This window comes from Taeniopygia guttata, chromosome 1 (assembly GCF_048771995.1).
Source record: "Taeniopygia guttata chromosome 1, bTaeGut7.mat, whole genome shotgun sequence".
NCBI classification, from domain to species: domain Eukaryota; kingdom Metazoa; phylum Chordata; class Aves; order Passeriformes; family Estrildidae; genus Taeniopygia; species Taeniopygia guttata.
Window position 1 is genome coordinate 31976284 of NC_133024.1, and position 27663 is coordinate 32003946.

Here is a 27663-nt window from a genome sequence, read left to right on the forward strand (position 1 = left end):
TGCCAGAAGGCTGATCACACCTTAAACCCAGCTGCACAAAGGGCAATTTTCTAGAAACAGAAGCATTTGCTTGTTCCATACTGACAGAATCTGTGCTGCCCACAACCCAACCACCTAAAGCTGTTTGTATCAACAGGCAGAAAGCAAATTCCAGTGTTTCTCATGCTCTGTCAGTTTTTCCAACCACTTCTGGCAGTCACTTCTGAAAGCTTTTTGCCTAACCAAACTCTCCCTTCCTAGTCTTCTTTATGTTGCAGAGATAAGAATGAAATGGTTTCCAACATCCAAAGACACAAAGGCAGTTCAAAAGGAATTAGCAGAATATTGAAAACCTTCCATTATAAAATTTGGGGGTTCAGTTCATTTGTAAGACTGGCCCATTTAAGTCCAGGTGACTCAGTGGAAGAGATGGTTTGTGAATTGCAGCCCTCCAGGACTTTGCTCTTATGTGAACAGACAGTGCTAGAAGATGCTCCTGCCCCAATACTCCCCAGAAGGAATAGGCTCAGACTGGATTTTTTAAAAGCAATTTTAAGGTTTACAGTAAACATTTTGGAGTTTGAGGAGGTGACAACAAAGCCTATTAGCCCTTATTGCATACATGATGCAGGGTTGGACTAGAACAGAAAAATAAGAATGTATCTTCTGTTTCTAACTTTTGGCTGTATAACTAATCAATCTTCAGAATACTTTGAAGGCTCAGTGTGTGCAAACACATGTGCAGGCAAGTGATACAGCTTCTACTCAGTGTTTAAAGAGAAAACGGAACTGAATAATCACGGAAAACCTAAATCAATGGGCAGTGAGACATCTCCTGCTTTCATGTTTGCTGTTGCTGCTGGGGTAGCATATCTGCCACCAGTGCCTAGCAGTGATTACAGCAGTGGAACAGCATTCTGGACTGCAGTGGTTATCCTAGACCACAGCAAATGCTACTTTACTAAAATGTGTGGAGATATCTGTGAAATCTCACTGAGCCATCCCCATTTAAGTGAACTGATAAATGCAGTTCAGTGAGCTCCTCCACCTAAATCAACCATCGGCAGCTCCTCTCTCCTTCTTCCTTCTTCCCCCGACTTAAAATAAAGAACAAGGATTGTGTCACATCCTAGAAAGCAACTGTAACTTGGAAAAGGAAACTTATCTGTCAGCCTTAATTTGTTTCATAATGTGTTTTCCTTCTTATTGCTGCCAACACACTGGAAGAACAGAGAAATCTGTGCCTGCTTTCATGGACATCTTCACATTCAAAAGATCACCTCTGCTGATACCCAGCAGGGCAACATTCGATGAATTTTGAATACCCCTACAGCACAAACAGCTTCATTCCAAACAATTTGGTATAAAGGCAAAAGGATTTTTGTGAGTAAGGCTCAAACTTTCCAAAATTCGAACTTTCTGTAAGAAGTGTTTGTCACTGCACAAAGACAGGGAAACATGCCCTCCTACTCACATTTCAACTCTGCCTCTACAGATGCTCCAGGGAGAGTAGAACAGCTGGCAAAAAGAAAATTATATATTTCTAACACAATTATTTATCTATCAAGGGAAGCAAGGGTGAAACAGTACAGAAGAATGAAAATTGTACATTTATTCCTTACTACTGTAAGTCCTATAGCCACTCTACAGTACCACTCCTCATGTTAGGCTGACATAGTTAAGATATAAATTTCTCCATGATTGTTTTTCCTTTTAATTTAGAGCAAAGAGGAAATAAATGTATATACTTAGGTTTTAAAAAAACGTTATATCATAGGATTTTTTTTTCTGAAACATATCGGTCAAGGATCCATGAATACCCAATTCACTGGCAAGTGGTGCAAGTTACTCTGTCAAAGTACTCAGCAATGCCAATTTGTCAGTTCAAAGCAGAAACAGAGTATTTTAGCTTTTAGTTACAATAAGCTATGCTGATGGACCTTGTAACAGGGCAGGTAACAGCCAGTCTTTAAATGTGAATTGACATTGATTCACAGGGCTTCATTTCTTTGAATCAAATCTGAGAGAGATCTGGTTTCAAGCTACCTCATCACTTGAAATTACAACTACACATTTCTTAAATGCAAGAGTTTGCTTTAAGAAGAGAAAAAATAAAATCTCAGCTGTCTACACAGTTAAGATGAAAGGGAAAAGTGATGTTAAAGATATCAAACTAGCAAGGTTTTGTTTATTCATCTTTTCGTAATTCTGCTTTTTCCCTCCATAAATTTTTAAAACCACCTTGATTTGAAACCCTAATAATAAATATGCCACGCAACATTCCTCCTGTCAAATCTCTCCCTTCGTGGTATTACTGCAATATTTGTAACTTTTGATCTGGAAACATCAAGTTACATAAGATCATAGTTCTTCTTCTTGTAAAGATGTGATTCTGTCAGAAAATGAACCATTGAAGCGGGAACTCAACAGAAACAGAACTGGAAATGACTTTGCCAGGGAAGAGGTAGTTCTGCTTAAGCATCTCAGCTATTTAAAAGTGCAAAAACTCAATGTTTTATTCTCTTGAACAGAGAAATGGCAAACTACCAGGTTAAAAATAATCAGAGTAGGCTCTAATTGGAATAGTGTACATTCTGTTGTAGACAGAATGAAATAACATTTTATTATTATGCACTCCTGGAAACCAATAAAATAAAATAAAAAATTCACTTTGTAACATTTTCCCTTGCCAGCATACTATCTGCTCACCAAAACAAAAGGAAAGCATCTATTTTAAATGAGTAAAGGAAAATAATTAAGCTACATGGACTTAAAATTGCAGAGTCTTTTCGGCACAAAACTCCCTTCTTCCCCAGACCCACTGAAATGAGAGAGATGTCTCTCTTTTTCCATCCATGTTGTAAATTAAATCCAGGGGAAAGGAAACTGTCTCCCCCCCTCCCCAGCGAAAACCAGATGAGCATCTTTACCCTCATCTCTCCCTGATTTTCTCCTATTCTTTAAAATTAGAGAAGGCAAATTATATCCAGAAAAGCCTTTCTAAACCAGGACCCTTTGCTAATAAGAAAAGGAAACTACTAAGTAAACTTCTGCATCTCTTTTTGCCTCTTACCCCCTTCTTTGCCAAAGAACAACCCAAGAACATTTTTCCATATTAATGACCCTCTTTCTTCACCAAAATATGACATTTCTTCTTCAGGTCACACATATAAAAAACAGATGAATTGAAAATCTCCCCTTGTGAAGTTGTGAACACATGCACATGTGTATGTATAAGAATGGAGGGTGAGGCACAGAGGCAGGGTCCCTGTAAAGATATAGTGCATCTCAGAGCAGTGGCAGTAATTCCCAATCTTGGTGATTCTTTTTTGAGGGGAGAAAAAAGTGAAACAGGTTGTTTGCAACGGCAGCTCGCCTCCTCCCCTACCCCGGTTGTGTGTGCAGACCTCCTTCCCAGGATGCTGGGTGCAGAGCAGTGGTCCTGCTCTCAAGGAAAGTGCAACACAGGTTACATTTTCAGATGCCTGGGAAATGCCCGGCCACACACCGAGACCTCACCATCCCCTCTCTGCCTCCAGACTGACTGAAAACTAGCACTGAGCCTACTTTTATTTGGCCATGCACTGACTAGGGGATTGCATTCTCAAGGGATCATGGCAGCAAAGAATTCCCCTGGTCAAAAACCAGCCCACTCCAGCAAGAACTGATCCAGCAGTGTAGCAGAGTCTGGGAGCTGGGAATTTTACAAGGACGGGCAGCTCGCAATGGCCACAAACGAACAAATTCCTACAGCCTTGTAACACAGGCAGAGCAGAGCGAGCTGCTCTGAAGTCCTGCCTTGCTGCAAAGCAGTGCAAGAGAAGTATCGTCCTCCCTTTATGCTCCTCTCCACTGCACTATATATATATATATATATATAAATACATATACATACTCCTTGTTTTTTCCACCCAAGCCTATAAAAGTGCTACAGTCAGAGGCACTAAGTGGGAGGCGCCTGGCTCTGAAGAGGCCAATGAAGTAAATTAAATACAAATCACTGGCTCTGCCCCAGCCTCCCCCAGCTACCAGGGGAGAGGTTGGGGTTCCCGACGGCCAATCCCCAGCTCCTGCCAGAGCCAGAGTGCGGGTGGCATATGCAGGCTGCTGGCATGGTATAGGTGAATGTATGTTAAGCCTTGGGTGTTGCAGGCACATGTGGTGCACATGTTGGGAGCAGAGCACTTTCCATAGGAGAGGAGGGGCTACACTACTAGCAGGCAATTTTATTAGGGTCAGTGAAGCCGAAAGAAATGGGATGGGGATAGGCTGGGAGCTGCCAAGTTCCCCTGTCCAGCTCTGGCGCCGCAGAGCAGGGAGCAGCACACTAACAACTTGTCAGGCTAAAGCAGAAGTTTACCTATAAAAAGCACACAGACAAGTTCAAACTTCAAATATTTCCTCTCATTTTCTCATTTCATGGCCTTTCTTTTACTTGGGACTTTTCTCAGGAGGAACAAAAAAAAAGAAAAAGCTGCAGCTGTAAATTCAAGGTGAGGCTTCAGTGCAAAAAGTTAAGAAGGAAGATAGGGTTGAGGTGGAGAGACTAATTTTTAGTTTGATTCAGGAGTTTGCCTTGTTTATTTTTTTTTTTTTAAATCATTAGAAATTGAACTTTCCAGGAAAAACCATGAGCAAATGTATTCAAGATGTAGAAAGGTTTTGCCCATCTATTCAATAAGCATTTAGTAATTTCTGTTTTGGCTGTATTAAAAATGTATTTCAGACTGGCATCCCATAAAACAGGGCATAATTTTATTTTTTGGCTGGGTTTTGATTTTTGCGTTCTTGTTTGCTTGTTTTGGTTCATTTTGTTTACGTTTTCAAATCTTGTACTTACATAGTTGTAACCACCGTGAATTTCTAAGCGTGGTCATGATAAGAAAGTAAATAAATACTGCCTTGTGAATACTTCTAGAGTTTTTTGGGGGCAGTAATTATTATTTTTTAAAAGATTTAGAAATTTACTAACTACTACTTGTTTTGAAGTAAAATATCCCAGATATTTTACACTATATTTTCAATCAAAAGAAATCCCAGGAAATAAATGCCCTTTGGTAGCAGCCTGGTTTCATGTTCAACAGCCCAAATTTGTATTTGAGAATGCAAATTTCTGAGAATACAAACAGGAGTCTGAGCCACTGCATTTCTTCCAGGCACTCCAGCATCTTTTCTCCAACACCACACTATTTGGGAGATCTTTTAATCCTGGCAGGGCATGGCTGGAAGCAGGGCTTTAACATTTAATGCCTAAGAAACAGACTTGTCACTCAACTTGCACTTTTTTTTTTTTTCCCCTTTTTGTTGGAGGCAAACCCACCTTTCCCTTGAAAATGGGAGACCCCATCCTCACCCCCTCTTCTAGCACAGATCCAAATGTAAACACACACACACACACACACACACACACACACACACACACACACACTCTCACCACGCACCACCCTGCAGCAGGACATGAGTAAGGGGGGTTCAGACAGAGCCGAAGGAGCCTGGTGGGCTGACAAATAACAAGGCACTTTTTTCTCATTCTATTTTTTTCTGCCTCCTTTCCTCCCTGCTTTTACTATTACATAAATAACACCGATTGATCTTAAAGCTGCATCCTTGCTCCAGTGCCTCCCAATCTGCACTGCTGCCTTTCCCCAGCACAGCCGCACCGCTCAGGGTGCAGAGGGAAGGGTCGGGGAGGGGGAAGGTTGGATGGGAGAATCCACTCCAAACATACCCTGAAGCAAGGTTTTGGCAGTCTGGGGGTGCCTGATTCCCCCCCCCCCCTCCCCTCCCAGCCCGAAGCTTCCCGCAGCATCTTTGCCTCCCTCCGAATTGCTGCAAACTGTGCGAGGGAAGGGCAGGGAGCTGGGCAGGAGGGAAGGATGGATGCTGGGGAGGGAAAGCCAGGGATTCAGGGAGCTTCTCCCCCGCCCCAGCCTGTGTGCCTGGCTGTTTGGTGGGAAGAGGGAAGGGGGAAGGGAAAATTCAAGAAGGGTCTATGACATAAATATACTTTTCAGAGGAAAAGCGAAGCTTACCATGTCTGCAGCTTTCCCCCACCGAAATGCCACTTCTGTGTCCAGCGATCCCAAAGTGGAAACTACAGGCAGGCACCGGAGCTCATCTCCGCAGGCAGCTCAGACACACATCGCTGCCACCCCCAAAAATCAAAATCAAAATAAATTAAAAAAAAAACCCAAAAAGAACAACGAGTGGTCCAGCTTCTTTCCTGACAGGAATCGTCCTGGTAGGACTGCCCAAAATAAGCAGCTGCAATCCAAAGGCTTTATTTAAAGCTTCCCCCCTCCTCCTCCCTCTCTCGGTGCCTCGCTCGCTCTCTCCCTCTCGCTGTTACACACAGAGAGAAAGAGAGACACACACAGGTTACATGAATGGGAGGCAGGAGCCGGCGCTCCCGGCTGGAATGACAGGCGCACATGCGGCTGGCGGCTGCCCACCCCGGCGGCGTGGGAACAGCTCGGACACGGCCCACGGGGTGGGAACAGGCATGGGATGCCACGGGCATGGACATGGCAGAGGCATGGGGCCGGGAGGACACAGACACGGGCACGGCAGGGACGTGGGGCTGAGAAAATATGAACACGGCATGGTCAGGATCATAGAATAGTCATGGGCCAGGGATGAACATAGGCATGGCCCATGGGGAGAACACAGACATTGGCATGAGATGGGGATAGGCACAGGCGTGGGCATGGTACCGTCGTGGCATAGGCATGGATCAGGGGAGGACACAGACACAGGCATGGGCATTGGGAGAAGGGCTTGGGCACGGCATGGACATGAAGGGGATTTGGGCATGCATTTAGGCATGCATGGCACGGAGAGGGGATGGACAGGGCTATGGGGAGGGGATGGACATGATGTGGGTATGGACAGATGTATGGGCATGGTAAGGAGATGGATCAAGTGTGGGCATTAGAATGAGAAGGTAATAGGGACAGGAGAGGATGTGCTTAGGTCTTCTTGAGGAAGAAGATCAATGCTACCAGTTTCTGCCTTTTATTTATTTGGGAGGGGGGTATTGGTTTGATTTTATATGTTTTTTAATATTTTTTAACATTAGTGACAAGAATTTAGGGCTATTTAATGCTGCTATTCACCATGCTCTGAAGAAATAAAGGGTTATGGTGTTGCTAAGTGTCAGGCCCTGCTACTGCTTCACTGCCTGACCTTGGGCATGTCCTCAATAACTTACCACTGTCAGGATATATCACCCATTGCTATTTACCCTCAGCCTATCATTTTCTCATTCACCAAATAATCACATTTTTCTCTTTTGAGTCCCTCCTCAAAATTTACTCTTACAAAACTTTTCAGCAACAGTCTCTACAGGACTTTTGTTGACATCACAAATCTCGGAGTGACACTGGATTCAGCCCTAAAACTGCATTGTAAGAGGAGTGCTGAACATAATGGACTGCAGTACTTCATACAGTGCTTTCAGCTACATGGGAATCATCCTCTTCATGGCATACTTTTAAATCAGCCAGGTGCAAGTCTGCTGTGGTCTGCCTTTTTTTCTGTTCTAAAATTTCTAGCCTTTGTGGAAAGCAAGAGGTAAGATATGTGTTTTATTCCAAATCCAGAAATCACAGTAAAAAGGTGCACAGCAAATCAGAACATCATCCTAAAACAGCAGAGTCCTCGACATAAAGGTCTGCATTGCAAAACAGCTGCTGCTGTTCACTGGTTTTTTTCAGACATACACATTAAAAATGAAATATATTTGCATTGGCCTTATTACCTCTGGAATATATTCCACATCAGAAATCTAGACTCTAGACAAAGGTAATTTAGGTCTCTGGAAGGAAAAAGTTTAACTGAGAAATATATATATTGTTAGGAATAGACCTCATCCAAATTCAATGGTAATTGTATAAGCCTTTCAAAAATCATACAGTATGCAAGCTTCCAAAATTTCGGAAGAAGAAACATTTCCATTTAAATGCCAAGAAGCAATTTTTCCTCTCTTGTTCAATACTAAATCAGTCACATGAGCAGTTTGCATTTGATTTTAGAAAGGAAATGGAACATCTTCTCTTCCAATTACATATAACTTTTTCTTTTTCTTGTTCTTAGTGCTCTTAGAGTTTGCGTTACTTTCCTGTGGTTTTGAAACACTTAGTTGATATACCCATTCACCTCAGACATTTTTTTTTTTTAAACTCAAGTGACATTATTAAGAGAAAATCAGTAAACCCAAGTGGGGAGCAGAATGCTGTTTATTTGAATTCTGTCTGGTGAATTCAAGTTTAACAGGTCAGCACTGTTTGTGTAATTGGCCTTTCTCTGTTAACAGAACTAGACAATAATGCTCCTTGTAAAAAAAGAACAATAGTAATTTAATGGGAAAAAGCTACTTTGCTTAGGAAAATCCTGCTCCTGCTTCAATTCACAGTGAATTACTGTTGTCACAAAAGTGTGCTGCATACCAACTTGGAGCATATTTTATGAAGATGTACATTTAAAGTATCAGTTTTCATCAGCCTGCCATGTTGTGCCTGTGTCCTGCACCCCAGCAACTTTGCACTTTGCTCCTTGAAAGCAGTGACTATTGAGCCAAGTTCTCCTCCACGCAGTGTTTGCGAAGAGTTTGTAAAGAAGCCACGTCTGTGGGACAAGAAGGTGAATGACAAGACTAATGCACGAGCCTGTTAGATCTTGGGTACCAGAGAGCAAGGACAGCAAGGACAGCAAGGACAGTAAGGACAGTAAGTCCTGGAGCTGCCACTCCAATTAGCACCTGGTGCTCCCAATGCTGGCTTGTGTTTCCATGTTGACATTCGCTCCAACAAAACAATGACAACACATTTTGTAAAGTCCCATTCATCAAGCAAAAAAAAAAAAGCAACATCTGGTGGTCAAAGGCTTCTTCCTGGCCAAGTTCAGCAGCAGTTGGTTTGGTGAGCCCTTCGCCTTAGTGGAATGATCTCCTAAGGGGCTGCACTGCTTGACAGCCACTACCAAAGATTTTAATTTTTTTTCCTACATCTAGGAGAATAATCCAGAGGGAAAACCCATGTATTTTAATCAATGAAAGAGAAGCCATTTGCCTTTCAGAGACTATAAAATACACACCCCAGGGTTCAATGCTCTTTTCTGCTCCTCCAGAACATTCTTAAGGGGAAATCACTCTTTTCTTGATGAATGTGCAATTCAAATGTGGAAATATGCCATTCGTCATGCTTTCTCCATAGGGTGCAAAATTATTTCTTTTTGCCAACATTTCCTGATGAGATTTTCTTTTTTTTTTTTTTTTTATAGAAGGGGAAAAGTAATGTACAAGAAGGTTTGCAAAACCAGGTCTGGATTGTTTGACCTTTAAGCCTCTATTTGAATTAGCTACTTTGTTTAAAAGGTGCATGAGGATGAGGATGAGGAACATGGGTAAGGTCTGCAGCTTAAGTTTTCAGTCAAGCACTGTTGAAAGAAATGTCTGTAGGAGAAAGAAAAATATGGGTACCACTGCTAATATCAGTGTAGCTATTAGGGATGACATTAGTACTGAAAACACACAGCCCAGTGCTCAACACACTTTAGAAGCCCCAAGTGTGCAACCAGGGTCTGTGTGGGGATCATGCTGAAATGTGTGCTACAGCATCAGTGCTGCACTGGTTCCCATGGTAGCTAGATCGAAGAAAACCAGCTTCTCTGATACATACCAAGCTGTGAGGGGCAGTGTAGACAAAATTGGAGTCAATCAAGAAAAGCATCTGTGTAAGCTTTTGTAGATCTTGGACCTCAAGTCCACAACATATTGCTTGTCACCACAGCTTGGACTATGTAATATAGAGAGATCAGGAAATGGGACAGAGCTTTTAGCCACCTACACAGTTAAAGGGTGAAACCCCATTCCTGTATGATAGATGGCAGGGTTGAACCAGAACTGGATGTAGAGCTGAATCCTGAAGTTCCCACTTTGAGTTATGTCTCTCCGACAAAGCTCTTGAACAAGCTGGTGGAGCAGAAAGCACTGGTGTTTTTTATCAAAAGCAGATTTTCCTTCTCTTTTTCTTCACTCCATGAATTCCTGTGGCTTAAATTTGTCTGCTTTAACTAGAGAGATGTCTCCACTACTGTTACCAATAGATTGTGTCCAGATTGGGGATGGAGAAATGCTATCATGTATTGAATCACAGAATTACTAAGATAGGAAAAGACCAACTGTTGACCCAGCACTGTCAAATCCACCAGCAAACCATGTCCTCAAGTGCCACATCCACAAGTCTTTTGAACACTTCTGAGGATGGCGATTACTCCACTTCCCTGGGCAGACTGTTTCCATATCTGATCATTTTTCAGTGAAGAAATGTTTCCTAATATCTAGTCTAAACCTCCCCTGGCACCACTTGAGGCCATTTCCTCTCATCCTGAAGACTCTTTCCTTTTGTAAGGGTCTTTTCTTTTATTAGCAGATTTTTAACAGGCCGCTAAAGGCTGGAGAGGGTCATTCTATATTTACTGTGCCTTTTGTAGCATCTCAGTGGATCTTAAGTCCTGAGAAGAACAGAACTGAGCATCTACCCACATTACTGGGTCTTATGCCCTTCCTTTCCTTCTTGCAAAGCGCCAGTGTCTGTTGTCATACCTGAAAAGAAGCCGAGGCATACGATGGAGCTGAGAGTCTGCTCTGACTGCTTACTCAGGAAAAGTTCCCATCAAGTGAATTGGCCATTTGCCTGAGTGAATGTTGCAGGATTCGGCCCATATGCTTCTCAGCTCTTATATTTGCATAGTGCAGAAGATGCTTACAGTACAGTGCCAATAAAACAAAACTATATACAGTTAAGCACAGAAAAACCAAGAGCACAGTTAATACCATTTACAAACAGCAGCTGAGCTCTGTAGCTGACATCTAGGCTTATAGACCATGTTCTGATGTGAGTAATATGCACAAGACAATTATTTATGGGCAATTAGGTGGAAGGTCCTGTAAGCATATAGGTCTCTATTCTCCTTTCCCTAAGCCTATTATGTTCTTTTTCCCTGTGCATTGTTTATATTTTAACTCTGTAAATATGTTCTTTTTTGTTTTTTTTTTTCCTTTTTTTAAACTAAGGAAAATATTTCAGGAGGCCACTTCCATGGAAGACAATTGTTCTTGAAGTAAGGGTTTTGGGATTGTGTGAAGCACCTGTACGCTTTACTGTATATACCATACCATACTGTATATACCATACAAAGTGAAGAGATGCTGGTTCATTCAGTCTACTGAAGTAGAATGAAGTCTCTCTTATCCCCAGAAATTCCAGTGATGTCTTAGGAAGAAAAAAGATCTTCATCAAGAAGGTGTAGATCATGTCAAGAATGGTATAAATTGCTCAGAGGATCAAATTACAACTTTTCAAAGACATATTTTCCTCTCTAAAAAATCTAAAGCATGCTTTTTTAAATCCAGGGATAGGAGAAAATATTTCTCAATTCATAGCACATGATAAAACAGCCATGAACAACTGTAATATAATACATCTTCAATACAATTGACAATAAGTATATTAGAAGAAACTCCAAAAAAAATTACCCTGTTACCACACTGTGACTTCACATCCAATTTTGTTCACCTTACTGTACAAAACAGATGGAATAGATGGATTTTATATTTTTAATAATAATGTAATGTTCAGGATTTGATATAGAAACCTGGCTACCAAGGTAATAGGTACGTATAAGAACCTATTTAGAATAGCTGTGTGAATAGAAATGGCCATTAAATTACAATGAAATACTGCAGCATATCAAAAAATATCAAATAAAACTTAGAAGGCCAATCTGCAGCCATATTCAAACCATAACCTCATAATGAAGAGGATTTTTTCCTGATGAAATCATCTGGTTTCGATGCATGTGTGATAATTTTTAATTCTACAATAAGGCCACATATTTTGACTAACTTTGAGATCACTCCAGATTTATTCCTGTGCAATAGCAAAATTCACTCTAATAGTCCCATTCCCATGCTAGATGCTCTTGGGAAACGAAAAGTCAGTTATTTCAATCACAGAGAGTCTTGGTCTTACTAAAGGAACAGATTTGGAGACATCTTTGCCTCAGCAGAATAAAGCCCATAGTTCCCCAGTACCTTCATTTCTGGCATCTCCTTTTCATGTGTTGAACCAACCATTGACTTCTGAGATGGCAATGTACCCACATTACTGTATGATAACAGAGAAAATTATGATCTTGTGATATTGACACCACAGATCTGAGTACAATGACCGGCTCTGATACACATTTCCACTCCTTGTTAATTTTTTAGGACTAAACCCCCAGCCTGTCTCACTGAATCCTCACCAGAACAATAAATAGCATCATTATTCTCTGCCTTCTGGCTGGGCTGCCTCCATCAGCTAACACATCACCACTCCCAAGCAGGGAGGGATCAAGCTCTGCTCCCACTTTCTGCGCTGTCCTCCAGATAAATTGTGTTAGTTTACTGGCAAAATTTACTTTTGATTATTGTTTGCACTTCAGAGTCAATATGGATATGGAAGAATAAGCTGAAATATATGCATTTTACATCCTTAATAACAGCGTGGCCTCTCCATAGCTACGTGACAATTCCCTAACACTTTATTTAACAGTAGCAGTTTATCATGTCTGCTGTATCACAGTGAAGTAGTTCAGTATCCCCGATTTACAAGAAGCACTGTTCTCTGTGCCTATTTGTACTGCTTATTTCAAGACAGACCAACAGACCGAGTGCTAGCTTTCAGCTTGGAAAATCCAGATTCAGTTCCCCGGCATAGCAAAAAAACTGTCTAGGCTTCAGTTTCCTCTGTATAATATACAGATAAAAAGACTTCCTCACTTTATCAGATGTTGTGAGGATAAGTGCATTAAAGACTGCAAGTCCCACCAGCACTCCAATAGCCATAATTATCTCAAATAGATACACGTGGTGCAAGTACAGTGATATTTAATACATACCCTACGTGTATAACCCATGAGTCAGGGCTGATACGGACACAAGCCATGCTAAGGATTTAAAAATGCTGCTCACCTGTACGCTCTTCCCTGGCTCCATGGAAGTTGGTGTGTCAGAAACCAGCTTCGGCTCCCGGTCGCGTGGGATGGAGCGCGGCTGCTCAAGTCAGTGGATTTATTTCAGTCGCACACTCCTGGAGGCAGGGGCCCATTGTCTGGGCTGAGACACTCAATCTGGAAGGGAAAGAATAAAAAGGCTCCAGTGTGTAAAGTCATTTATTTCAATCTGGAATGAACAAGGAAATCAGTGGGGTTGCTGGAGGTTAAGCAAGGGCAGAAATTGGTCTTTTATCATTGAAATGCCATAGGAAAAAAAACCCCATAAAGTAAGGGATCTAATCCTGCACATCTTTACTCACATCTCTTGCCTTTATTCATTGCAAGGGGTCAAAAAGAAACAATCACGTACATTTGCAGGACCAGATGTTAAATGCATTTATAACAGAATTTCATAAGCAAGCAACTTCTTTTTCTTTGGACAGAACTCCAATGAAATTTTGATACGACCTTTATATACTTTCACATAAAATAAGATTATTTGAATTGCCATCCTACATAAGTAAATTTTCTACTGTAACTTCAAACTCAGAGGCATGAGAACATGCTTCAGAAGTCAGCAAATATTTTTGAAGATTAGATCTGCTGTTCTTTTAAGAGGAACTTTTGTAGTGAAAGAAAAGTAAAAGGATTGATTACAAAGCTTTCACTACTGAAGGTGCATCATATTACTGGAAAATGTGGAGTGAAGGTTGTTCAGACAAGCTCCAGCAGCATCTGTGCTTATTTTATTGTACTAGTTATCCTTAGCTATGATAACTTTCTGCACAGCATCAAAATAATGAGATGTTTCCACAGCTATCCTATAAATTTAAATAAAACCACAAGCAACACAATTGCTTTCTAAAATGCAGTAATTGACATTACTTTCTGAGACTTTTTACTCTCTCCAGCTGCAGTGAGCATCCACAGTGTTGCAGTGAGCATCCACAACCCAACATCCAGGCTTCATATGAATCCAACAGTGAGGACAACTCAAAGCATGCTTGCTGAGCAACAGTTCTTCAAGCAGGAAATTGGGTTCAACCAAGGGTTCCCACCCACTTTCCTGGCTGGAATTCCATAACCTCTGGAGCCAGATTTTGTTCATATATCAACTCTGCACATGACAATCCTTCCAATTAAGGCATTTAAGGCGCCTTTCATTTCTTTTACGTTGCCCACCTCACATGGTAGCTCATGTGGGGCCAAGAATGCTACAAAGGAAGGATGCTACAAAAATTACCATCTAATAAAACAGCTAAATAAAACAGGTGGTTGATCCTATAGACTGTTACTCAATCATGAGTCTAACAGGGACTAGTCCAAAACCTGTGCTAGTGCACCACTACAACTAAATCTCAGAGAAGAGTTGAAGAGGTAAAATACCCTGCCTATGGAATTGGCATTGAAACTAGAAAATCTTTAAGGTTCCTTCCAATTCAAGCCATTCTGTGTGTCTATGAAGTTTTGCTGTAGCATTTTCATATTTAGTGACTACAGATTTAGAAAATGAGGTTAAGTGGTGGGTTTTAGGATTCAGTAAGCAGTACATTTAAATCTGGCCTTTTTCTTATTTGAAATGCCCAGATGTAGACTATGTAGCCCGTTAGACCTGATCATGCCTGATACAGACATTTGCAGAGTGCAACTGGGTCAGAGGATGGGTTCAAATAATTTTCAGGGTAAGGGACCACAATCTTAATATGCTACTTCATTTACCCTCTTGGGCTGGGTAAAGAAAATATCACAAAATCTTTCATGAGCCTGTTGGGTGAGATTAGGAAAGGCCACATGAATCCCTTAAAATGACAATACACAAAGGACTAATGAAGCTAGTGACAAATCTGCCTTCCTTTCCCTTTCCCCTTTGAATTTGTAGCTATGCCAGCCTGGTGTGAGTTTACTTGAGGCAGAACAGACTTAAACTCACACCTGCAAAGCAAAATAAGGTGCTTTGCTTGCTCTCCCTCTGCATCTCTCTGCAGGAGTGTCTGACACATGACATCTGTTAATGAGGGTTATAATCCCCCCCATCCATCCTGTAACCCTGTACTAGTAGTGCTTAGACCCAACAGCCTCTTTTCCTAAGGAAATAAGGCTTTTATAGGAGTGCTGTCTGTCCATCTGGCTCTCCATCTGTCAATCCTGTGCCCAGCAATGTATTCTGAACCTGGTGGCTAATTTCAACCCATTCTCTAGGGAGGTAAAAAGCTTAAAAGATATAAATATCCTACATATATTATGAAAATCAGTGGCGTGTGAGACAAAGCACAGCTCATGTGAGTGAAAGGCTGTGGTATAAGCTCGTTAGCTAATTGCTTGGCTTGGGCTGCCAGCTGGACAGTCAGTGCATGCAAACCAGCCAGCTCAGCTACCTGTGAGTGACTTCTTGGATCTTCACACAATGCACCTGGCAAGACAGCAGAAGAGAGGAGAGCTTTGTAGAGGGAGTAGGTGTGCACAGGGAGAGACAAAAATGGAAAAGAAGACATGGCAAGGGCTGTGGTCAAAGAGAAGATGGTGTTACTGAAGGGGAGAAGAAAAGTTGGAGGGTGTGATTTTGTGGGGAGGAATCTATGATTTAAGTTGTTAATACAGTGACTTGGTTGTTCCTGAAGGACGGGGTTCGACTTAATGTCTTGAGCGAGGACTTCCCTTTTATCTTCAGAGCTTAAAAACAACCACCCTGTTAAAAGTAAGGGTCCTTATAATCCTATACCTTGTTTCAGATGGTTGCAATTAAGGAAAGAGCAAAAAAAGATGAAAATAGCAGAAAACAGCTTATGGAATGAGCCTTATTCCCTCTCCACAGCTAATAAACAGAGGCACCAGAAGACAAACTGGACTGCATTTCAAAAGTCCAATTTAAAATGCTCTCAGTAAAGGCAAACAATAAATTTGCCACAGTGTCAAAGCCAGAGCATCCAGTCTCCAAATCTCTGGTGCTGGAAAATTCCTGGTGTACATGGCAGCAGAATTGCTCTGATCACCTCTGTGTTCAGCTTACAGATACTGTGTTTGGGTGTAAATTACTACCCTTGCTCTGTCAGTGGAGAATGAAACCGTACTTCTGGTTTGGTTCTACCATCAATTAAACAGATCCTACTGCCACTCCTCTTTCAAGTACTTTTTGGCATTATTTAGTACCATTTCACTGCCAGAACACTTGGTTTTCCCCATTTCCCTACTCCCTCACCCCCCACATTCCTTTCTGTGTTTGATGCATGTTCAACCACAGCCTAAGAGATAAAGAGCAAACATTCAGACTCCTAAAAAGTCAGCTGAACTCAGGATTCCTAGTGTCAGATGATAAGGTGCCCAAGCTAAACTACTGATAAAGTATGTGGTAAGCAAACCCTGTGATCTACACAGATAGCTTAAGCTTCTGCACTGCTAATTACTATTACAACCTTAAGCTAATATTTGAGCCTTTGTTTTGAGCAAGGATGTGTAACAATTAGATTACAGGATTTGGAGCATTACAAAGAGAGATAAAAGCAGCAGTTTTGTCATGGTATGTGGTATTTTGTTTACATAGAGATAATAGCAATGACAATAATAATAATTTAAGAACAGCTATCCTATTTAGGTCCAAATTCTGATTTCAGGTGCATCAGACCTGAAAAAGAATTATCCTGAATTCATTTGGATTGAGGCATGCAGATCTCTAGTCAGATACAATTTTGACGTGAATTGTTCTGAAGAGCCCAGCATCGTGTACGATGAGTTCTAGCTACTCATGGTAGTAAATAGTGAGCCAATATTTCCAAAGAAGGGCCTGGGATTGAATATTTCTCTTAACTTCTGCCCTAAGCATCACTGAGAACTCTGATGGCATATATGATTCTGATGACAGCTCCAGCAATGAAAGGGACTTCTGTTTTTTTGGTATCTGCCACCCTTATGGTTTCCTCTCTCCCTGCTCCACAAGAATATGCACATGTAAAAACACAATATGCTTGAATACAGTGGTAGTGCATAGGGAAAAACCAAACAACTGGGAAACAATAGTTTACTCTATCTGTGTGCCAGATTTAATACATGTTATGTTTTATTGTGCCTGGGACATAATCTTTAGAACTTTCTACAGTGTACTAAAAAGAAAACACATCTTTTCTACATGGCATTTCAGCATGTTTTTCTATGTCTCACTGTTTTGTTCTTTTAATTTCTTCTCCTAGGCACCCAAGGGGGAAAAAAATCACCCCATGACCATGACAACAGACAGCTTTTCTGATGAACCATAAAATTCCTTGCCTCAGAGATAAGTCAGCTCATACAAATAAGCATTTGGCCCCTGAAATTTTGGTGCCGAGATAATAGAAAATACATGACAAAAACACCCTTTGCCAAAACTTGAAATCAAGATTTTCCTCTGCTTTGGAGACTAAAATCAAACTTCTTAACTATGACAGTTTTTCAAGTATTTACCACCATTTCCTGTAAGACAGAATCAGTCACACAAAGCAAAGCTAATTTGTATATCCACTCAGGAATATTAAAAATGCTATTATAGCATTAAAAAATAAACCTATCTCCTAGCGGTGGATTTAAAAAAAAACTCGCAGCAGCTGAAAATCTGGTCCCAGAGTCACAAGCAGCAAACAAGCAAGGCAATTAACTGAAAAAAGACAAGGGCATGTTTTAGCAAGCCGTCATTCCACTTTTAGTCTATAAGTATATAGGAAACCTAGAAGCAGGCAAGGTAGCCAGATAGGATATTTTTCCTTACCCATAGGCACCAGAGTCTTTTCATAGTGCTGCATCTCACAGACAGTCAATACTTGGTTGAAAACTTGAAAAACAGGTTTTAAGCAAAAACTCTTCTGAGAATTAGATCCAGACTGAAGAGGCTGAAAGCATCACTCGAAACAGCCAGTTTAATTTATTCAAAGAAAAGCCACATAGCTCAAGGACAGGTAAGTAAGTAAATAAGCCATTGTCAGCCCTTTCTTGCCAAAGAAAGGTACCATGAAAAGCCCACATTAAAGGAGAGCTCTGCATGGGAAATGAGGGAGCCTCAGGTACAGACATTTGATTTATTTTTTTCAGAGGGTGGCACAGGGGAGCGTGCACTGGCTCAACCTGTTGTAATCTAACATGTGAGTTGCTAGTTGTTGCGATGATATTGCAGCAGCCTCTTCATTAAAGGAGCTGTGTCTTTAGCAGCAATGATTAGTTTTCTTCTTCTAAAATCAAGACTTTGTCACTGCTGCTGTTGCTCTCTGTTGCACTTCCCGCTTTACCACCTTTTTTTTTCCTCCTTTCTTTCTTACAGTGAGCAGGAAGAAATGCAGAGGAGGATGGATAGGTACTATATGTTTCTTATTTGCTCAGCTGACAATCCTTTTGCTACTTCGTTTCACTTTAATAGGATCTTCTTGTTACCCACCTACTGTATCTCAGCATGGAAAATCCTGGCATCAAAAGGTTGAAAGCTGGAGCTGCTCCCTGCAGCTCTAGATGAGGTAGGATGAGACAAAGTCGCCTGGTTGCTTTGCAAACAGTATTAAGGCAGTTCAAGGAAGTGTAGGTAAAGGACATTATCTTCCCCATGAATTAATCTCCAGCAGGCTTTTGCATTTTCCAAAGGCAAAGAAGATGAGGGAAGAGTCACATGTACCTTAGAAGTGTAAAACTGTCAAGGAGAAGTGGTCAAACAATTTCTTCCATATGAGATATCAGTGCACTTCTGTTCAGCTTGTATAGGGGTCGGCATGTGTTTGTCCAAAAAGAGATCCTGTGACAGAAAAATGTGTGAAAAATGAAAGAAAAGTGGAAAATGTGTCTGGGCAGCCCCCAGCTGTGTGTTGGTGTGCAGGGATCTGAGTGTGCATCTGTGTGGGGATTCACTAGTAGGCAACACCGGGACCAAGACAAGTTCCTCTGCCATATCTACTGAGGAGTTCCAGGAGAAGCAGCCCTGGTTTAAAATAGAATCTGGAATATAATATTGAAACCTTACACTTAAGACCAAAACTCCTTTTGGAGCCCTAGTTGCACCTCTATTTCCCAGCAGTTACTCTGGGCTTTAAAATCCAATGTCTTATATAAAGTCTATTGCAGGGGGGTGTTACTGGGAGTTGGATGGGAGACACCTCCTGTTTTGATCTGGGTGAACTCGAGGGTAAGATCAATGTGAAAAAGAACCAAAGGGGATTAAATCAGGCATTTGTGTTGGCAAGGGGTGGAGGGGGGGAGAAATTTCAGCTCTGCAAACGCCAGGCCTGACATTCCTGCTGTCTCCTCTGCACAGCGGCAGCATGCAGCACGCTGGGAAGTGTGTGTGTACCACTTCCCTCTGCTGGAGGCTGCTCAGACTGTTACCTGCCTCCCTCCATCCCACAATATTTCTATAGGTACTAAAAACGCTCCAACCCCTATCATCTGGCACAGCAGTGATAATGAAGTAGCCACAAATCCTTTCAGTAACTTTCATTTATACAAAAGTCTCAGTGCTGACAGGGGGGTGGAACACAGCAGCTCTTCCAGCGCAGAGGAGAAACAGGATGAGAGGAAAGGGACGTGTTTTGCAGAGATTGTTTAAGCTGACACATTTTGAAAGGAGCCAGAATACTGCAGCCTGGACATGTAACACTTCTTGAAAGAAGAATGAAATGTCTGATTGCTCACAGCTTTGCACAGCCACGCACAGCCTCCCCCACCTCCAGCACTGTGCAGCACCAGTTAGGGAGTGCTTTGGGGCTGCTAAATGTACTGCTGTCCTTATAACCATGCACTGATCAAGTTTGTTTTGGAGCTTGTGCAAGATCACAGGCCAAGGGAATGTGGGGAACTAAATGAAATAGTGAAGAGAAAAAAACCTCTCTGCAAGCTGTCTTCCCTGTTCACCTCTTGCATCATCTTCAGGTGTTAAAATATTTAATATAATTCTGTGTAACTAATAGTCTCCCCATCGAATCCCTAACTTTGAGATTGTGAATATTAGTGGTTTTATGCCCAAGGTTAACTACAGGTTGTCGAAATGGGTAGCTCAGATGGAAATGAAATTTTTTTCTCTCTTGACTATGCAGAACATTTCCTAATGTTTAATATTTTATATTTGCCTTAGATATATCCTAATGACATTCGCCAGTAGCCTTATGAGACCAGCCCCAGCTGGACCAGTCCCAGCAAGACTAGGTTGGATGAGGTTTTGAGAAACCTGGTTTAGCAAAAGATGCCCCGCCCATGAGAGGGGCTGAAATTAGATGATCTTTGTGGTCCCTTCCGTCCCAAACCATTCTGTGATTCTTTATTCTATGACCACTCCTGTAAGGCCACTGAATGCCTCAGGTTTCAGGAGTACAGGTAAGGTGAAGGTCCTGGAGAGCCAGGGGGGTTTTGATACTCTGCCATTTTGCTGATATCAGCCTTGTCATTATCCTCTCATGAGACCTCTTATAGGAGGGATCACGATCTAGTAGCTCTTTGCCATCAATACACTAAACCCTATAAAGTTTTTTTTTAAAAAAAGAGTGCCACTGCAGGAAGCACAAACATGTTACACAATTTACAGTGCATGAGGAAAGCACTATATTTATTACTAATATCTTGTCCATTAGAACGTGAAAAAAAGAAGTCAAGTTTATGTTTTGTGCAAGAAATGTTCTTGCTTACCTACTATTTTCCTCAGATAAACCCATTTTGTAAAGGATGCTTATTATCCCTAGCGTTCCTGCCATCCCAATGGTGTGGTAGATCATGCTACCTCCTCAATCAGTCACCCACACCTCTGTTGAAACAAGTTTGCTCTGTGATTTATATTGAACCTTAGTTGTAAATCCAGCCTCAGTAAAACAAATCAAAAAATAGCTCTTTAGTAAGAAAAATATGGAGTGATTAAATATGGAGAGATTCTATCACTTTACTATTTAATTATTTATTTATTTTTAAGGGGAGAGGGATGGCAATGCCTCACAATCTGCATGATGACACCCATCTATGCCAACAGAAATGCTTGCTGCAAACAGGAACTTATTTTTTTTTAAATAAGCCACCAAATAAAGGTGTACATTTTTAAAAAAATGAAGTTTTCTGTATCTTATGTGTGTATCTACATTGGCATTTAACTTTACATCAGATGGGTGCTATTGAGCACCTCAATCTGTTGACAGCATTTTAGCATTTCTACAGGGACTAGAGGATTAAACAAATAGGATAGATCTTGTTATGATTATGGAAAAAGACAGCTGAGAGAGACTAAAACCACTGTATATCAAGATATTACTAGATGCCAAAGCAGAATTCTTCCTAAAATCTGTGACACAGGCAGGAGCTGTCATGAAAAGGTTGCAACATATAAATGAAAAAATTAAAGAAGAGCATCATTTAAGTACTGTTCCTCCAATTAAATGCCTAACACTTGAATTTGGAGAAATTTCATTATGGCTGTTGTGTAAAACAGAAAAATATGGGTTATTAGCTCCCATTGGCAAATAATTGCTGAATTTATCCCATGTACAACTACACTGAAGCCAAATACGTTACAGAACTGAGGTTAGCCTGTAGTGGCCACTTCTGACTTTGAGATTTTAATCTCTTTAGAAGCGCAAAAATTAGGTTTCCACTTTTGTATCAAATCAATGGCATCCTCCACAGGCATTTCTTTATTAGTATTTAAGAACACACACAAAAAAAAAAAAAAGACAGAAAAAAGAAGAAAAAAGAGGAGAAAAAGATGGAATGGGAAAACAAAAAAAAAAAAAAAAAAAGAGAAGGACTAGGGAAAAAGGAAAATATAAAGGAAATCAAGGAAAAAAAAAAAAGACAGAGAAAGATGTAACCAGAATGTTTTAAGATGTATTTTAAGATGTATATTAAAAGCACTGATCTCTAAATGAATAGGAAACAACAGATTTTCTTCTGTATGTCTTCCTTCTGATAAGAAAATTCAGATTTCCTAACTTCAAGCAAGGAAAGATAACTAAATGAATGAGAATCCTGGTCACACTAGAGATGCTTTAATTCCAATCACCTTTGATCTCTGTCTAATAATTGTCTCCAGGGCAATGACTGTTCCTGTAGGTAGGGTATGGTACTGGATATGATGTTAAATTTAAATCTCTCTAACTGATTTTTTAAAATATTTCCATCCTACTTTTTCAAGCATTCTCTATCATTGCCACTGTTCTCTAACCAGAAAACAATCAGACACATAAACAAAATTAGAAATGGAATACACTTTGAGGGTGATTTGCTGTGCAAAGGGAATGAAAAGGAAAATGCTTTTCCCTCTCATTAGAGGAACAGCCTGTACTAGGGTGAGCCTGAGAAAGGAGAGTGATGGAGGGAGAGACCTGAGGCAAACCAAGGTCTGGACCAAGAGCTTTCCAGGGATTGTCACATTTGGCTGAGGACAGAGTGGTTTGGCAGGGCTACAGCCAGTCCAGCAGCCTGCTGGGAAAACAATGGGTACATAAGGCTGATGAGGGAAACACTGACCTTAATTTTGTTTCCAAATACACTATTTTTTCTTATAGTTGAAAATAAAATAAAATAATAAAATTAATAAATCAAAACAAACAACAGCAACAATAAACCCAAAAATATATATGTTTTTGTAAAGGTGCAGAACAAAATTTGATATCATGTGTGACAAGTGAAAACTCTTCTGGTCTGTAACTGTTAATGCACAGTCTGAGTGATCCTCCAGCCTTCATGGCCTCTTTCTACAGCTCTCACAGGACTCTGAACAGAGAATGACACAGTGAAGTTTGAGCCCTTAGACAATGCATTGCTGAACCTCAGTGTTCCTCATCTATAAAAGTTAATTAATAAATGTTTTATGAAACTTTCACAGGCCTATGCTAGCCTGTGCTAGAAAAAAGGCTTATTTTATTAAAATATTTAACAGAAAATGCTTTCCCACTGTAAGACTGTTGTCAGAAGAACTGCAGCATTTGACCCTCAGCTTTATAAAGCTTTGTCAGACCTCAAGCTACAAGAAATATTATGGAGCTAAATATTACTTCACCATCCTTGTGGATTTTGGTTTTACATTGGTGTAAAATAGGTGTAAGGTTCTCTTCAGAGAACCTTCTCTTCTCTTCCTTTGTCCCTGCAAAGGACAGGGCTCTCTCTCCAGCTTTTTTCTATTCATCAGTGTCTTTTGCTTTGCTCTGTACAAATGTTTACAGTGATTTGTAAGCAGTCTATGCAGAGGTAGACTCAGCTGAGAGTTATTATTACACTCAGACAGCTTTATGCATTGACCAAAGATAAAATACAGTCATCTCCTTAATAGTATATATACACTTTCTCTATATATAGCATTAAAATGTCCTAACTGATGCTCTAACCATAGGATCCATAGCTTGCATTTATATTTATACTTTTTTTTTTCCTTAGACCTACCACAGTAATGTTCAGACTGAATCAAGATAGCTTTGTTTAGTTTTGTTCCAGACTATATAGTTTCTAATAGTGCAGGGACACAGTGGTTCAGAGCATAACTCTTCAGATCAGGAGTCTGGACAACTACTACTGAGCACTCAAGTCTTCTTAACTTCTTTGTAAACTGAGGAGAGCAGTGATTTGTAAAACTGCCTTGAGATCTGTGTCAGGTAGATGCCAAGTGTGACTATAAATATAATTTTGGCAACTAAAGGGGCTGAAGCCAAGCCCTTTCAGAAGCACATTTTTAAACCAAGGATGCTGAAAATCCCAGGCTCTACTATTTAAGCTAGAATGTTTTCAAAGCTTGCCAGATCATCCACATTGAATTTGGACAGAGAATTCCAAAAAGGAGATACTGTTAACCAGTCATGCGGCTTTGTGCAAGCTCTCTGTGTCCACTGAAATTGGTATGATACTTATTAAATGTTATATCAGAGCTAAGATTGTTAGAAGATTGCATTCCTCATTTAGCGGAGATCTAGAACTCCAAGAAGGGCTTTGGGCCATCAGTAAAAATAAAGACAAATATGTGCTTCTACACAGAACATTCCAGCAAATTTTCTCCATTACCACAGATTTATGTTTGAAGCCTCCATAATGCATGGTAACTGCAGCAGCTCTGCTAAGATTTCTAAAGGAAAGTGATTGCAACCCTTTGCAATATCTCTTCCTGCTTCTCAAGGTTCAGTGACCCATGGGTCAGTACTGTTAATGTGGATTTCTACGCTGGTGCAACCATAGTGTTAAATGACAAGGATGACAGTCTTGCTAATTTATGCAGGCACTGAAAAGAGAGCTAGCCTATAATTTTGTTATGTTTCCAGGGCTTGACTTTTGTTCTAAATGTCAACAGGGTGTGCAAATGCCACACAAGTCTCCCTTAGGACTTGGCTCAAATTCATATGCAGATACTTCTGAGAGTGTTTTGGATTCACGAACTTAAAAATCTCAGCTTAAATACACAAAAGTAAAACTAGTATTGATAGACAATATAAAAATACTGTATAAACTCACGAGAACTTCTATATATTTGTGCATAGGTATGTACACATAGGTATACAAATGCACATATATACCCACACAAACATTCTCTGTACATAGGATTTCAAGATAAAGTCCTTGGTCAATTTTAAACAGTCCAATTTATCTCCTTGGACTGTATTTGCAGCTGATTTACTGGTTTTCCCTATTTTTCTTTTAGCTCCTATGTTGCAAATTTTTTAGAATGATAGTCCTGGAAACTGATACTTCAAAAGAAGTATCAAAAGAAAGAGCATATAAGTATTGTGAGAGAAAACTCCTCCAGACCACTCCAGCAGTGCACCTCAGCTTTTTTCTGCATAGAAATGCTTTTAGATGTGAAAGACCTGATGACACACGAGTTCCTATGTAGATCCCTCCAGGGCATGGCAGTGCTGAATTGCTTGGCAGGGCTGAATGGAAATATCTGTTCAAAAAGCTGCCCTTGCACTTGCCCATGCAAATAGAAGGCTTGTGTAGATCTCAGCTGAGTGATATCAGGAAGGCAGAGCCTGTTCTTGACTAGGATATAGGGTGTTTTAGAAGCGAGTGTTTTCCTGGACATGTGGAGGAGGTTAAAAGGTTTGAACAAGAAAAATGCCAGACAGAGGAGGTCTCTGAAGTTCTGTGTTCTTTTGGTAGCATTCTCAGATAGATTTTCTTGATCAGGAGAGCCTGGGAATATTTGAGTGAAAAAGTAAAAAGAGCTGAGAGGCAGTAGGAATAGCCTTAGAATCAGGTGATGAACAAAGGTGTGTGAACAAAGCATAGGAGACCTGACTCGTCATAGGTGTTTAGATTACCCAAACTCAATTTAATCTATGATATCTGGTCATCATAGCAAGCTTCCTAGTAGCTCAGTTGGTTTGGTAGTTCTGACTTGTTATCCCCTCTCTGTTAGATCTGGCATATGACATTATGCACATTAAGAACTCAATTATACGTTTAGTAATAATTGAAAAATATTTATAAGACCACACACACACAAATTCTTTTCCAGCAGTGATCTTGGACAAAGACACCATTTATGGTCATGAAAGCTACACGTTGCCACCCAACCACTACCACTGTCTAGCTTCATCTCTTGTACTGTTCAACTTTCACACCAAACACTTCTTATGTAGAGACCAGTAGACTCATTTGAAGACAGCATCAATGCTGGGTGCTTTTTATCACCATACCGAGGGAGGTACAGAATTATAAAGCTGCTGGCAAATACCTTTCCTTACTTACTGAACATCACTTGAGCATCTGATATGCATTGCAGCATGCAGAATATTTGACATCCCAAGTTTTTCCTTGTCAAAGCAGGAGCAGTACCAGATCCCACGACTACAATGGCTGATTCCTTGTAAAATCGCTAGCAGCTATTGAGTATTTCAGATTTATTCTAGAACAGGTTTTCAAGGCTGTCTGTAGAATGTCAGTATCAAAGATGAAGCTGATTTTATTCCTATATTTTGGGCTCTTGACTTAAATACACATTTTTGAAATGTCTTTCTGAGGCTTTCCTTATTAATGCTTTCAGAAATAAATGTTGGTTGTCACCAAAAAAATTTGTTTCACATTTCTGTTTTGTTTCCTGTCATTTGATAAATTCTTGAAATCAGACATTTAAAACAGTAAACAGATGTTCCAATAACAATTAACAAATATTTCTGTGAGTGGGAAGCTAAAATAGCCTGCAAACCTTGGAGTTTCTGTTCTATGCTATCTATAGCCCCCTCCAGCACAGCACCCCATTCTTTTTCCTTTCTTTTACTTTCTTTTTTCCCCTATGATCTCAGCTCCCACTCCCAAAGCCTGCAGACATCCTGTAGATAATCTTTTTCCCTCGGTATCCTCTGTGCCTCCAGGCATACTTCTAACTCTAGTAATTACCAGTTGGCAAAAGGCACCACACACTGGTACTCTGGTTCCAAAATGTACGTGTGGTAACTGGTGCTGACTACATTTTTCTGCGGGGTCAGACCACGCAGAAAAATGACCCACCATAATTTATCTGACCAAGGGTTCCTCCCAGATTTAGAGGGTATTAATTTCAGTATTTTCCTCCCACTTTCTCATTAATTTTCATGAACCTTATCAGTACCTCATTATATTTTCTTGGAGATATCTAGTTCTTGTTCAACATGACTAATTCAAACATGATCTCAGGTTTTAGTAAGGGAATTGATAAACAGGCAGAGCAACTGCATAAGGCATTAGGAACCCATAGAGAAAACTAAACTGTCATCAAGTTTGTACTCTCAGGATCTCAGGAGAATGGATATCTATTCATTAATTCTGCTTCATGACATCATCTCATCAGAGAGATAAATATTATTGTTATTTAATTTATAAATGGGTCAACAGAGGCATGAAGAGGTCAGGAGACTTCTCAAGGTCTCAGACCAAGTCTGTGGTGGGCTAAGGGATATTTTTTGACTGGCCTGTACTGTAACCTCAAAGACACTGTGTACTCAACTGGTTCTTTATTAAAGGAGAGGCTTTGTCATGAAGCAGGATTAGGAATAAAGGTGCAAACCATGGAGAACCTTTTAGGATAGCTGTCATGGCCTGACTTATTTGATCCTTGACCCATCCCTGTTACAGGCAGCAGGTACCTGAGACACCATCCCTGCATGGGTAGAGGGGCAGAAAGGGTGAGGAACACAGACATCACTTGCAGACTCACTAGACTTCTGAAGCTAAAGTTACTACTCCTGATATCCACCTTGAGCCCTTGGATCCACACATTTGCCTTGCATGTTCTCAGCTGCTCATCCTCAGGTCCTGTCATATCCCATGGGTCAAGTCCTTTATTTCCTTGAGTCTCCTGCTGCACAGATATTGGCCATACCCAATTTTTTCCTGCAACTAGGTTTGCTCCTGCACCATCTCCCCTTAAATTCAGATTCATCCTCTTGCTCAGCTGTTAGTCTCTTCTTCTCCTTGGAGCAGATGAGAGCTCCCTTCCACAAAACATTCCCAGTAGACCTGAGACTTGGATGAAAATGAGTAAACGTTGGGGACCATAATATAAAATTCTGCCTCTCAGTGATGTCAACAGCAAAAATTTAATTCCTCGACTCTTTCCTTGCCTGGAATTACACAACTTGTTCTAAAAGTCTAGGTCTCAGCTGAGTTTCCCTGAGTTTGTTGCATGTTTTTTTCATAGCAGCTACCTTAAAATTCCTTTAAGTCCTTGGGCATAACCCTGTCCCCTCGTCTCTGTCTACTGATTTG

At 40.6% G+C, this 27663-nt stretch overlaps 1 protein-coding gene across 46 annotated transcripts in view; it reads right to left on the bottom strand.

Moving 5' to 3' along the window:
- The window catches only part of TENM4 (teneurin transmembrane protein 4), a 1535912-nt gene that overhangs the window by 590274 nt on the left and 917975 nt on the right, over positions 1–27663 (bottom strand). For 43 of the 46 annotated variants that reach the window (XR_012058592.1, XM_072936977.1, XM_072936960.1 and 40 more), the window contains one exon: positions 12995–13152. The gene's annotated coding sequence lies outside the window, so the exon portion shown is untranslated. Of the gene's footprint in view, positions 1–6011; positions 9203–12994; positions 13153–18640; positions 18776–27663 lie in introns of those variants that run through there. The other 3 variants (XM_072936998.1, XM_072936983.1, XM_072936988.1) reach the window with 2 other exon arrangements.